Source organism: Rutidosis leptorrhynchoides, chromosome 2, assembly GCF_046630445.1.
Source record: "Rutidosis leptorrhynchoides isolate AG116_Rl617_1_P2 chromosome 2, CSIRO_AGI_Rlap_v1, whole genome shotgun sequence".
In the NCBI taxonomy this organism is placed as follows: domain Eukaryota; kingdom Viridiplantae; phylum Streptophyta; class Magnoliopsida; order Asterales; family Asteraceae; genus Rutidosis; species Rutidosis leptorrhynchoides.
The window spans coordinates 254,793,534-254,809,979 of NC_092334.1; positions in this window are offsets into that span (position 1 = coordinate 254,793,534).

The window sequence follows — 16,446 nt, forward strand, 5'->3', positions numbered from 1 at the left end:
CCTTTTTATTAAGTCTGGTAATCTAAGAATTAGGGAACAGACACCCTAATTGACGCGAATCCTAAAGATAGATCTATTGGGCCTAACAAACCCCATCCAAAGTACCGGATGCTTTAGTACTTCGAAATTTATATCATATCCGAAGGGTGTCCCGGAATGATGGGGATATTCTTATATATGCATCTTGTTATTGTCGGTTACCAGGTGTTCACCATATGAATGATTTTTATCTCTATGTATGGGATGTGTATTGAAATATGAAATCTTGTGGTCTATTGTTACGATTTGATATATATAGGTTAAACCTATAACTCACCAACATTTTTGTTGACGTTTTAAGCATGTTTATTCTCAGGTGATTATTAAGAGCTTCCGCTGTCGCATACTTAAATAAGGACAAGATTTGGAGTCCATGCTTGTATGATATTGTGTAAAAACTGCATTCAAGAAACTTATTTTGTTGTAACATATTTGTATTGTAAACCATTATGTAATGGTCGTGTGTAAACAGGATATTTTAGATTATCATTATTTGATAATCTACGTAAAGCTTTTTAAACCTTTATTGATGAAATAAAGGTTATGGTTTGTTTAAAAATGAATGCAGTCTTTGAAAAACGTCTCATATAGAGGTCAAAACCTCGCAACGAAATCAATTAATATGGAACGTTTTTAATCAATAAGAACGGGACATTTCATTAAGTAACTCGACATTTTTCATTAAGATGATTTCATACGTTTATTTAACCTCTGGACTTTATCCCATGCTTCACCAACAGACTGTAATTTAAAAACTTGAAACCTATTATGAATATATACGATTCTACTTTTCTAAAATGTTTTATGATATAACGATTTCTATTATTTTAACCTTTAACCAAAATAATTCTTAAATATATTTAGTTTTGGAAAAAAAAAATTATCATATTTATTTGATTTAGTTTCAAACGTATAAAAACGTTTTCAGTTTAAAAAGAACTTTATTATAAAAACGTATATAACTTTTATAAATATCTAGAACCACTTTTGACAACTCATTACTTAACCAGTATGATAAAGATAACGATATTTATATTTTATTTTATTAAGTATATATAACGATTTAAATTAATATTATATATATTTATACGCGTATTATGCGTACATAGTTTTATACTTTTACTATACTTAAACTTTACCTTTACTTTATTTTTACTTTACTTTAACTTTAATAATTCACTTTAATAGTTCATACTTTAATAATTCACTTTAATAATTCATACTTTAATAATTCACTTTAATAATTCATACTTTAATAATTCACTTTAATAATTCATACTTTAATAATTTACTTTAATAATTCATACTTTAATAATTCACTTTAATAATTCAAAAATCTATTATAAATAGAATTCAATAGGTTTCATTATTTCATAGAAACTTGAAAATGTTTTCTCTAAACTCTCTCAATCGATTTACATATATGTATTTACTCCGTATTATTTCAAGATATTATTAGTATACATTAAATATTACGACGGAGTGCTGTCCGAGTGATTTTGAAATTGTTTTTCGAGCGGGATAGAGCTAAGAAAATTATGGGTTATAGCTATGGAGGTTATGGGTATGGTTCGGGAGTATTGCTCGTAAGTCAAACTAGTGTTTATCATCTCCGTTGCATCTACGTACTTTTCCTGCAATATTGAATCTCAATATTGATACGTGAGTACTCATAATTTAATTTTTATATATTAATAGTGTATCCCTGACTAGTGCTCGAGAATATAGGATTATGCATGCTTGTACTTTTGATATTGCCATTAGATAGGATATGTTGAATCATGAATTAGTTACATATGCGGTTGAGATAAGGTATAAGATATGCATGTCGTTGGAAAGCTAGCGAAAAATTAAGAACTTTTCATTTAGATATCGCATGGTTTCGATGAACGGATTTGAAGTTATAGTCAATTGAATTTTTGCATTATTATTAAAAATGATTATTATTATCGTCGTTATTATCATCGTTCTAGTTTTATATTATTATTACTATTATCATTATCAATAAAAGGAATTATCATTAAAAATTGTTATTTTTATTATTATTACTATCGTTATTATCGTTAAAGTTATAATTAGTATTATTATTATTATCTAATTATTATTATTATTATTATTATTATTATTATTATTATCATTATTAATATATATATATATATATATATCATTATTTAAAAATGGTTATTGTTATTGTTATTATTATTATTATTATTAATTATTATTATTAAAATAGTTATTAGTATTATCGTTAATAATATCATAGTAATTATCATTATTAATATTATTGTAATTAAAACTAATATTAGTAACACCTAATTATTTTGATTACTATTATTATCATTATTATGAACACGATATAAAAGACGATTAAAAGCTATTAAACGAAACGATTAGGAAATAATGAGTATGAGTATCATGATAAAATTTGTAGTGACCCGAACTTTTCCATGTTTATATATATTAATTGAGATTGATGTTTACATGATTAAATGTTTCCAACATGTTAAGCAATCAAACTTGTTAAGACTTGATTAATTGAAATAGGTTTCATATAGACAATTGACCACCCAAGTTGACCGGTGATTCACGAACGTTAAAACTTGTAAAAAAAAAACTATATGATGACATATATATGGTTATATATATAGTTAACATGATATTATGATAAGTAAACATATCATTAATTATATTAATAATGAACTACATATGTAAAAACAAGACTACTAACTTAATGATTTTGAAACGAGACATATATGTAACGTTTATCGTTGTAACGACATTTAATGTATATATATCATATTAAGAGATATTCGTACATCATAATATCATGATAATATAATAATTTAAAATCTCTTTTGATATTATAAACATTGGGTTAACAACATTTAACAAGATCGTTAACCTAAAGGTTTCAAAACAACACTTACATGTAACGACTAACGATGACTTAACGACTCAGTTAAAATGTATATACATGTAGTGTTTTAATATGTATTTATACACTTTTGAAAGACTTCAATACACTTATCAAAATACTTCTACTTAACAAAAATGCTTACAATTACATTCTCGTTCAGTTTCATCAACAATTCTACTCGTATGCACCCGTATTCGTACTCGTACAATACACAGCTTTTAGATGTATGTACTATTGGTATATACACTCCAATGATCAGCTCTTAGCAGCCCATGTGAGTCACCTAACGCATGTGGGAACCATCATTTGGCAACTAGCATGAAATATCTCATAAGATTACAAAAATATGAGTAATCATTCATGACTTATTTACATGAAAACAAAATTACATATCCTTTATATCTAATCCATACACCAACGACCAAAAACACCTACAAACACTTTCATTCTTCAATTTTCTTCATCTAATTGAACTCTCTCAAGTTCTATCTTCAAGTTCTAAGTGTTCTTCATAAATTCCAAAAGTTCTAGTTTCATAAAATCAAGAATACTTTCAAGTTTGCTAGCTCACTTCCAATCTTGTAAGGTGATCATCCAACCTCAAGAAATCTTTGTTTCTTACAGTAGGTTATCATTCTAATACAAGGTAATAATCATATTCAAACTTTGGTTCAATTTCTATAACTATAACAATCTTATTTCAAGTGATGATCTTACTTGAACTTGTTTTCGTGTCATGATTTTGCTTCAAGAACTTTGAGCCATCCAAGGATCCATTGAAGCTAGATCCATTTTTCTCTTTTCTAGTAGGTTCATCCAAGGAACTTAAGGTAGTAATGATGTTCATAACATCATTCGATTCATACATATAAAGCTATCTTATTCGAAGGTTTAAACTTGTAATCACTAGAACATAGTTTAGTTAATTCTAAACTTGTTCGCAAACAAAAGTTAATCCTTCTAACTTGACTTTTAAAATCAACTAAACACATGTTCTATATCTATATGATATGCTAACTTAATGATTTAAAACCTGGAAACACGAAAAACACCGTAAAACCGGATTTACGCCGTTGTAGTAACACCGCGGGCTGTTTTGGGTTAGTTAATTAAAAACTATGATAAACTTTGATTTAAAAGTTGTTATTCTGAGAAAATGATTTTTATTATGAACATGAAACTATATCCAAAAATTATGGTTAAACTCAAAGTGGAAGTATGTTTTCTAAAATGGTCATCTAGACGTCGTTCTTTCGACTGAAATGACTACCTTTACAAAAACGACTTGTAACTTATTTTTCCGACTAGAAACCTATACTTTTTTTGTTTAGATTCATAAAATAGAGTTCAATATGAAACCATAGCAATTTGATTCACTTAAAACGGATTTAAAATGAAGAAGTTATGGGTAAAACAAGATTGGATAATTTTTCTCATTTTAGCTACGTGAAAATTGGTAACAAATCTATTCCAACCATAACTTAATCAACTTGTATTATATATTATGTAATCTTGAGATACCATAGACACGTATACAATGTTTCGACCTATCATGTCGACACATCTATATATATTTCGGAACAACCATAGACACTCTATATGTGAATGTTGGAGTTAGCTATACAGGGTTGAGGTTGATTCCAAAATATATATAGTTTGAGTTGTGATCAATACTGAGATACGTATACACTGGGTCGTGGATTGATTCAAGATAATATTTATCGATTTATTCCTGTACATCTAACTGTGGACAACTAGTTGTAGGTTACTAACGAGGACAGCTGACTTAATAAACTTAAAACATCAAAATATATTAAAAGTGTTGTAAATATATTTTGAACATACTTTGATATATATGTATATATTGTTATAGGTTCGTGAATCAACCAGTGGCCAAGTCTTACTTCCCGACGAAGTAAAAATCTGTGAAAGTGAGTTATAGTCCCACTTTTAAAATCTAATATTTTTGGGATGAGAATACATGCAGGTTTTATAAATGATTTACAAAATAGACACAAGTACGTGAAACTACATTCTATGGTTGAATTATCGAAATCGAATATGCCCCTTTTTATTAAGTCTGGTAATCTAAGAATTAGGGAACAGACACCCTAATTGACGCGAATCCTAAAGATAGATCTATTGGGCCTAACAAACCCCATCCAAAGTACCGGATGCTTTAGTACTTCGAAATTTATATCATATCCGAAGGGTGTCCCGGAATGATGGGGATATTCTTATATATGCATCTTGTTATTGTCGGTTACCAGGTGTTCACCATATGAATGATTTTTATCTCTATGTATGGGATGTGTATTGAAATATGAAATCTTGTGGTCTATTGTTACGATTTGATATATATAGGTTAAACCTATAACTCACCAACATTTTTGTTGACATTTTAAGCATGTTTATTCTCAGGTGATTATTAAGAGCTTCCGCTGTCGCATACTTAAATAAGGACAAGATTTGGAGTCCATGCTTGTATGATATTGTGTAAAAACTGCATTCAAGAAACTTATTTTGTTGTAACATATTTGTATTGTAAACCATTATGTAATGGTCGTGTGTAAACAGGATATTTTAGATTATCATTATTTGATAATCTACGTAAAGCTTTTTAAACCTTTATTGATGAAATAAAGGTTATGGTTTGTTTAAAAATGAATACAGTCTTTGAAAAACGTCTCATATAGAGGTCAAAACCTCGCAACGAAATCAATTAATATGGAACGTTTTTAATCAATAAGAACGGGACATTTCAGTTGGTATCCGAGCGTTGGTCTTAGAGAACCAGAAAATTTGCATTAGTGTGTCTTATCGAGTTTGTTAGGATGCATTAGTGAGTCTGGTCTTCGACCGTGTTTTCTTTAAAAATGATTGCTTAACATTTTTGTTGGAAACTATATATTTTTAACATATGAATATTATGTGATATATTAATCTCTTAACGTGTTTGATATTATGTGATAGATGTCTACCTCTAGAACAAGTCCCATTGACTCACCTAATAATAATGAAGAGTCAAATGTAAATTGGAATGATTTGTGGACTGATTCACAAGTTCCCGAAGAGGAACCGGAAGAAGAGTCGGAACCGGAAGAAGAATCGGAACCGGAAGAAGAATCGGAACCGGATGAAGAAATAGAACCGGTGGGGGAAATAATAAAACGGTTAAGTAAAAGAAAATCCTCAACCAACCTACCAAAGTTAATTATGGTCAATGGTGTTTCCGCCAAGGAAGCAAAATATTGGGAGGATTACCAATTCTCCGATGAATCGGATTCCGACGAGAATTCCGATGATGTTATAGAAATTACCCCAACTGAATTTAAAAAGGCAAAAGAAAATAATAAGGGAAAGGGCATAAAAATAGAGAAATCTAATTCCAACCCCGATGAACTTTATATGTATCGTCAACCCCCGAAGTCCTTAAGTTGTAACAATGACCCGGGAACCTCTAAACCACCAGGTTTTTCTAAACCAATGTGGACAACGACGGCTCGTATTAGGGGAACATCATATATCCCTAGAAACTTGGCAAAACGAACCAAAACCGAAGAAGAAGAAACGAGCGAGTCGGAATAAGATAGTTGTATTCGTGTGGTGTAATATATGGAATATAGTGTTCTTATGCTTTATGATATATGTAAAAATTGCTTGTATTAATAAGTATTTTTTTTATGAATCTAACTCTTGTCTATTTTACAGTTTAAAAACACAAAATGGATAGACAACCCAATATTTTAAGAGACCTACCCGGAGACATGATTGATGAAATCTTGTCTAGAGTCGGCCAGAATTCTTCGGCACAACTATTTAAGGCGAGATCAGTTTGTAAGACATTCGAAGAACGTTCCAAGAATGTCTTGGTTTATAAGAGACTTTCGTTTGAAAGATGGGGGATATCACATTGGGAAACCCATAAGTTACGATGTGTTTACTTTGACGCATATATTGCGGGGAACCCAAATGCTATTTTACGCAACGGGTTAAGAAATTATTTTGACTCAATATATCCGAATATTGGACTTCGTGATTTAGAAAAAGCGGCTAACATGCAACATAAAGAAGCATGTTATGCTTACGGATTAGTAATGTTCGCTTCTCACCAAAGTGAGAACAAGAACATCGGGCTACAACTATTAAACAAAACGTTTCCACAAGTGACGGAGTCGGTAATTGGGGTAAGAAATGAGGTTTTTAGATTATTACGGGACTGTTGGACATTACGTAACCCTCGTCCCTTTGATGACGTTACAACACGCTGTCTTATCAACGGCCATAACGGTTATGTTGCACAAGACCAAGGATGGGAAGTAGTCCTAGTAAAACCAGAATGCATGACTTGTTTCTGGACGTATGAATTACGTGTCTTTATTGCCTTTGCTGAACGACTTGTGTACTAGCTAGAATTGTCTTCACAACTATCTTGTATCAAAGTTATTGTGTGCTATATTTCATGCTTTATGTAAAATAAGCGGTATTGTAAGTTTGTAAAATATTGTATAAAAGTTTGAACGCGAAATATTATTATAATCAGTTTTTCATATAGAATTGTAGTAGTTGAATTGTATATTAGCTACTAAGTATGAACTTAACGGGTAGGTACTACCCGAATTTAAACTTATAAAACGCTAATATGAAGAAAAAGCTTTTATAAATGAGTTCATATTATGCTACGAAATACTATTAACTACTCTTAATATTCTGTATGATTAACTTGTTCCATTTAACTATTTTGAAGGAAATGGCACCGACTACTCGACACACCGTGAATATGAATGAAGAGGAATTCCGTACTTTTCTAGCTTCAAACATAGCCGCAGTACAGGCTGCGCTACATACCAACAATAACCTTGGATCTAGCAGTACAGGAAATCGTGTAGGATGCACCTACAAAGAATTCACTGCCTGCAAACCTTTGGAATTTGATGGAACCGAAGGACCGATCGGATTGAAACGGTGGACCGAGAAGGTTGAATCGGTGTTTGCCATAAGTAAGTGTACTGAAGAGGACAAAGTGAAGTACGCTACGCATACCTTCACAGGTTCTGCGTTAACATGGTGGAATACCTATCTAGAGCAAGTGGGACAAGATGATGCGTACGCACTACCGTGGTCAGCATTCAAGCACTTGATGAACGAGAAGTACCGTCCCAGAACCGAGGTCAATAAGCTCAAGATAGAACTTAGAGGGTTACGAACCCAAGGATTTGATATTACCACGTACGAAAGACGATTCACAGAATTGTGCCTATTGTGTTCGGGAGCATTCGAAGATGAGGAAGAGAAGATCGACGCGTTTGTGAAAGGATTACCGGAAAGAATCCAAGAAGATATAAGTTCACACGAGCCCGCCTCCATACAACAGGCATGTAGAATGGCTCACAAACTAGTGAACCAGATTGAAGAAAGAATTAAAGAACAGACTGCTGAAGAGGCCAATGTGAAGCAAGTCAAAAGAAAGTGGGAGGAAAACGGTGATAAGAATCACCAATACAACAACAACAGCAATTACAACAATAATCGCAACAATTATCCCAACAATCGCAACATCAATCGCAACTACAACAAACGGCCCAACAACAACAACAACAACAACAACAACAGCAACTACAACAATCATCCCAACAACAATAATAACCGCAACAACAACAACAATCAGAAGCAACTATGCCAAAGGTGTGAAAAGAATCACTCGGGGTTCTGCACCAAATTTTGCAACAAGTGTAAAAGAAATGGTCATAGCGCGGCGAAGTGTGAGGTCTACGGACCAGGGGTTAATAGAACGAAAGGAACAAATGGTGTCGGAACGAGTAATGGTAGAGCAAGTAGTGTCGGAGCAAGTTATGCCAATGTAGTTTGTTATAAATGTGGAAAACCAGGCCACATTATTAGAAATTGCCCGAACCAGGAGAACACGAATGGACAAGGCCGTGGAAGAGTTTTCAATATTAATGCGGTAGAGGCACAGGAAGACCCGGAGCTTGTTACGGGTACGTTTCTTATTGACAATAAATCTGCTTACGTTTTATTTGATTCGGGTGCGGATAGAAGCTATATGAGTAGAGATTTTTGTGCTAAATTAAGTTGTCCATTGACGCCTTTGGATAGTAAATTTTTACTCGAATTAGCAAATGGTAAATTAATTTCAGCAGATAATATATGTCGGAATCGAGAAATTAAACTGGTTAGCGAAACATTTAAGATTGATTTGATACCAGTAGAGTTAGGGAGTTTTGATGTGATAATCGGTATGGACTGGTTGAAAGAAGTGAAAGCGGAGATCGTTTGTTACAAAAATGCAATTCGCATTATACGAGAAAAAGGAAAACCCTTAATGGTGTACGGAGAAAAGGGCAACACGAAGCTACATCTTATTAGTAATTTGAAGGCACAAAAACTAATAAGAAAAGGTTGCTATGCTGTTCTAGCACACGTCGAGAAAGTACAAACTGAAGAAAAGAGCATCAATGATGTTCCCATTGCAAAAGAATTTCCCGATGTATTTCCGAAAGAATTACCGGGATTACCCCCACATCGATCCGTTGAATTTCAAATAGATCTTGTACCAGGAGCTGCACCAATAGCTCGTGTGTAACGACCCGGAAATTTCCGACCAAATTTAAACTCTAATCTCTATATGGTTCCGACACGATAAGCAAAAACCCTAAAGTTGACCCGCACTTTTTCGATCATTCTATACTTATAAGATTAATATTTACATAAATTAAACCTTACCAACATGATAAGCAATCCAAATTGTTGAGATTTATGTTTCCGAAAAGAGTTTTACACAACGTTTGACAGTCTAGTTTGACCGATGATATCACGAACTATACAATATATGATAATTATACGTTTGTGTATATATATGTATATATACATATTTAACATGATTAATGAATGTTTTAATATCTCATTTTGTATTAATAACAATAAGTTATAAGTATATTTTGAAACTACTAACTTAAGTTTTCAAAACGATAACTATACGTAACGTTATTTGACATAAATACTTAAGACTTATAATGTTTATACATATATCGTATAAGTAATGTATTTAATCACTTTTAAAGACTTAAATACATAAAATCATATAAGTGTATTCACAAAAGATAGCTATATTTGAATCCTCATTCCATTTTTCACAAAATTTCTATACGTATATCTAGAGTATTTGTACTCGTATCATACCTAGCTTCTATACGTATTTACTATTGGTATATACACATCAAATCACCACCTAACCAGCCCTTGTTCATGCCTTATGTATAAGGTAATTACTTTTGAATGATTGTAAGACTAATTACAAAAATACAAACTAAAAATTTATCCATGTCTACTACATAAACATTTTTTTTAGGAGTATATATGTATCCTCATTTTGTTTCATTTTTACTTCCATTCTCTAGCTAAAAACACCCACACTCTCAAGAACATTAAACTCCATAAACATTCAGCAAAGTTCCATGAAGATCTAGCTTCAAAAACCTTACTTAAACACCATAAGAAAACCATACAAAAACACTTCAAGAAATCCTTCCAAGAACACAAACTTACTTCCAATCTTTCATCCACTTTCATCACCCTTTTGATTCTAGCTTCTTACTCCTCTTTTACAGCAACCTTGTCCAAGGAACTTGAGGTAGTATCTATGTTCATAACCTTATTCGATTCATATATATATATAGCTATCTTATTTTGTGGTATAAAAGTTTAACAACAAGAACATAGTTTGAATGTTTTCAAACTTGTTTGCAAACTAAATAGATCCTTCTAACTTAACTTTTAAAATACTTCAAGACCTGTAATATAACTTAAATATATGCTAATTTAACAAGGTATAATTTGGTTTTTCAAAGAATATCTTAAAAACTGTTTTTACGACGTCGGAGTGCCACCGGGGACTGTTTTGGGTTGGATAATTAAAAACTATCTTAAACTTTGAGTTGGAGGTTTATGTTCTGGAAAAATGATTTTTACTATGAATATGATAACACATAAAAATTTCATGATTTAATTCAAAGTATAAGTATTTTTAGAAAAATAATCATTTAAGGTTGTTTAAATAAAGGAAAATGTTTAACTTCATAAGTTTCACTAAAGTTTCACCTATGCCGTGTGATTTTGAATACAAACCAAGGTATTTTCAGTTCATAGTCTTAAAGAGGGACTCGATCCAAGGAGATGGCAAGTTGAATCAACGAAAACGGATTTGTAACGAAGAAACTATGACCGAAACAAAATTGGTTATCCAAGACTTGTTTAACTTCGGGATTAATTGGGAAAAATTAAATAAAATCACATCTTTCTAAAATAACATGATATTTTATATATATGTACTCATAATTCAATTTTATATGGTTCAGGATCACCCGTAAACAATACGAGAAGATTAATCATAAGATCCCATGATTGTACGCAACACGTCATTTGACAACACCGGTACTTTATGTACGCAACACGTCATTTGACAACACCGGTACCGTGGGTCAAGATTAATCTCGACCAATACATATACGATGAGGGTTTTATTTATTTCATTGGGGGTTTATTAAACATCTAAATATGAACATTAAAATTGAATTACTAACAACGAACTGCTAACTACGGACTAAGGAATTATTCAAAGTATTAAAAGTATAACAAGTATATATATGTGACGTTTGTTTAAAAAAGAAAAGGTATTGATATATTATATATGGATAGGTTCGTGATATCAACCGGAGACCAAGTCAAATTATATATATATCTTCAAGACGAAAGTGAGTATATAGTCCCACTTTTAAACTCTAAATATTTCGGGATGAGAATACATGTATTTTATGTTTTACATTATGGACACAAGTAACTGAAAAATATATTCTACGTTGAGTTGTACCACTGGCATACTTCCCTATAGCTTGGTAACTAATATTTACAGCGGTATTGTAAACGCGAATCCTGTTGATAGATCTATCGGGCCTGACAACCCCAACCGGACTGGACGACCAGTATTCAACGGTTGCACAGTACTTCGTTTCGTGACTACACTTGGTACAGTGTAGTAAGATTTCATATTAAAGGGAATATGCGACGTGATTAATTGTTAAGTATGGTTACCAAGTGCTCAACCACTTAGAATATTTTTATTAAAATGTTTATATATGAAATCTTGTGGTCCATCGTTATATCGCTGCTAGCATCAAACCTATATATCTCACCAACTTTATGTTGACGTTTTAAAGCATGTTATTCTCAGGTATGAATTAAGACTTCCGCTGTGCGTTAGCTCATATTAAGGATACTAGTTGGGACCATTTAAGCCATGATACAAGAACGTTGCATTCGAGTCATTGAAGATCATTAAAGACATTTATTAAGTAAATGACAGTTTAGGTCATTTGGATATCGAGAAATGTTTGACGAGTTTATTAATTTTTTTTATGTAAAGATAGATTGCCTTTTAAGAATAAATGCAACGTTTGTAAAATGTATCATATAGAGGTCAAGTACCTCGCGATGTTATCAACTGTTGTAATTCGTTTGTAATCAATATGGACATCGTCCGGATGATTAGTTTCGGATCCTTTCAGTTGGTATCAGAGCGTTGGTCTTAGCGAACCAGGCCTTGCATTAGTGTGTCTAACTGGTAGTTGTTAGGATACATTAGTGAGTCTGGACTTTGACCGTATCTACCTGCTAAAAAGTTTTGCTTATCATTTCTAGTCGGAAACCATCTGCTTATCATCCTTAGGGAGTTGCCTGCTTATCATTCTTTAGTCTAGACACGTCTTACTGCATCTAGTGCATCGATAGTGTATAGACAAAATTCATATCCTAGCGTATCTATTACTATAAACATTGCCCGACGAATTTCAAAGATTCTCCGTAATTCATGGGATTTCGGTATTATATATACATATGAAAATTATGTATTGAAGAGTACCAAACCCAACTCCTATAATCTATTCCAAACCAAAAAAATTTATTTCTCCAACTATACAAGATGAATTCTTCATCCAGTTCGAATTCCTCCGACTTCGATAGCTACGCCGACATGGATTTCCATTCGAGCTCCGAGAACAGCGTCACCGGAATGGATCAACCAATTTCCCATCATCTATTCTGGATGAACTGGGGATGGGTTCGTAATATACTAAATTTCTGGAGGCAAGAAGAAGGTGATCCATTTCATCCACCAAATTGCCCTCTTAACGATGAACCTGAAGCACTTACCGGCGAACCCATTCGAAACACCATTTTCTCGCTCATTTCTAGAGTATCTCGTCATGATTACATACTATCCCATATTTCAAATCTTGTTCATTCGCTCGTTCCAACCGTCAATCATCCCGGTATAATAGAAGAAGTCAACGAACTCCGTGCTCGGGTAGTGGTTTTGGAGAATATGGTGCGAAGGTTACAAACACCAACAGCAGCACCAGCAGCATAATCCGTACTACCATCGTCAACGCCGACAGTACCTTTATCACCCCAATCACAATCTCAACATCACAATCTGTATCTCGAATATCAACATCACACGACTCAATATCTGTACTTCGAGTATGATCTTCGTTCTATATATCGTTCTACATCGATTATCTTCGCTTTACGTATCGTATGACGATTATGTAATTTCGAAAGTCTTAGAGATTATGTAATCTAGAATTAACGATAAATCAAATGAGTTTAATATCTTATTGACTCATTAAATCTATGATTATCTCTGAAGAAAATATATATGCAAGTATATTTTCATAAAGATAGTAATTAAAAATTCCTTCGTACAAACTATTAATGATGAAAATATTTTAACGGGTGGGTAGTACCCGAGGAATATTTAGAATTCACATTAATAAGTTATATTGTACATTCTTGAATCTGATTCAACGGTTATCTATTATCTTACTTACAACCACCGATATTCGTATCCGCTCACCCCAGAATAACCATTTTCAATCAAATTTCATATTCGGATTTTGACCTACCAGAATCCAACAAGTGGCATAAAGAAGAAAACATTGGACAATTAAAATGAATTAAAATGTTGATTGTAACATATGAAACTAAACAATTCTTCAAGTTTGCCACTTGATTTTATCTTAAACCGCATTCGTAACTTGACGATTACAATTCGCATTCAAATCCTTTCATGATTTCTGAAAACACCCTGAACTATGAAGTAGCTCTTGAAATGCTGATGAAGCAGCAAAAACTGTAAACGACTTTAACAATCAAAAGATTGATGATAAAGAATGGTATGGTGGTAAAGCTGAGAAAAAGAGAAGGTTTGGAACTGGAAAACGGATTGAGCAAAGTATGAAGGAGGCCGTGAACAAATCATGAAAACAGAACCTGCCTTCAAAGGATCCAAATGATCCAGTGCCTGCTGAAACCGTTAGTAAGAACACTGCTCCTTATTCTAAACTTTTCAAGATGATATTCTTCACCATCATTTTATCTTAGATATTATAAGATATCTTCATTCGTTATACATATTTTTCATATTTCTGGAGATATTTTTACAACTATTCCTATCTGCGATCATTTAACTCTCCGTAACATCTGCGCTACAATATAAAAGAAACTGTGTTAGTTTCTAAATTCTGAAATCTCTAAGTTTAAAAATATGAATGTTTTGAAGTAGTGTTGGGAACTGATACATGAATTAGTATAATATAATGAAACTTGATCAACTTCATTATATTACAGTAAGTCATGTTAAGTTTCTAATGGAATGTGATGATTCACAGTACCGTCATCATGTGCCATGTTACACGGCTCTTACATTCTATCAAGTCTTCAAACATATTAGAACGTATCACCTTGATAGTTCTATTTTTTTTTCCGGAATATTCGAGTAATTTAACGAATCAAGATCGTGCCATTACAATTTCATTCTAAAACCAATAGCAAGGTTCATTCCAAATTTCCTACCTACGAATTTCGGACCATTGTTCGCTTGGCTCGAGGACGGGAAGAAGAAATGAAGGGACAAAACTTCAGAATAGAAATAGGAACATAAACCACAGCAAATAAGAGAGAGCATTAACTGTGGATGACAATGATTTTAAGGGACGGGAGTAGGAACATCGAAATATAAGGGAAGGTATAAAACCTAACAACAACCCCGAAACTACAAACCGTGCATATCAATACGTATTGCAACGTAAAGGCACGGGAGAATTAAAAACATTATAATTCCAAGGAAAGGATAAAAGAGAATAGATTCTTCTGGTGATAGATGAAAAAGAAGAATGAAAGATATGAAAGTTAGAAATATAACAAGGGTTAGAATGGGATGGAGCATATTAGCGAATGTCTTAACGTAGGAACTAAAGAGAAAGAATAGAAGATGTGGGAAGAAAGAAAGGGAAGGAGGTAAATTTATAGTGAAATATTCGACAAAGAAATCAAAACAGATTGCCGCGTAAATCAAAGAAGATCCTGATCGCCGCAAAACTAAATCTTATTACATAAGATTTTCTTTAAAACCCTTAAATCCCGGAAATCGATCATAATCACGTCATCGGTTACAACAATTCTATATTTACTCATTTCACTCTTTTGTGATAGCTTCGCTCGTGCGTCTCACATAACCAAATCGTTTTATCTAAATCTTTCAATAATGATAAAATTTCATTATTACCTCATATTCGTCATGAAAACATTCCTATTGTTGTTTATGACAACCTCTACCAAATTTCGAGGACGAAATTTCTTTAACGGATGGGTACTGTAACGACCCGGAAATTTCCGACCAAATTTAAACTCTAATCTCTATATGGTTCCGACACGATAAGCAAAAACCCTAAAGTTGACCCGCACTTTTTCGATCATTCTATACTTATAAGATTAATATTTACATAAATTAAACCTTACCAACATGATAAGCAATCCAAATTGTTGAGATTTATGTTTCCGAAAAGAGTTTTACACAACGTTTGACAGTCTAGTTTGACCGATGATATCACGAACTATACAATATATGATAATTATACGTTTGTGTATATATATGTATATATACATATTTAACATGATTAATGAATGTTTTAATATCTCATTTTGTATTAATAACAATAAGTTATAAGTATATTTTGAAACTACTAACTTAAGTTTTCAAAACGATAACTATACGTAACGTTATTTGACATAAATACTTAAGACTTATAATGTTTATACATATATCGTATAAGTAATGTATTTAATCACTTTTAAAGACTTAAATACATAAAATCATATAAGTGTATTCACAAAAGATAGCTATATTTGAATCCTCATTCCATTTTTCACAAAATTTCTATACGTATATCTAGAGTATTTGTACTCGTATCATACCTAGCTTCTATACGTATTTACTATTGGTATATACACATCAAATCACCACCTAACCAGCCCTTGTTCATGCCTTATGTATAAGGTAATTACTTTTGAATGATTGTAAGACTAATTACAAAAATACAAACTAAAAATTTATCCATGTCTACTACATAAACATT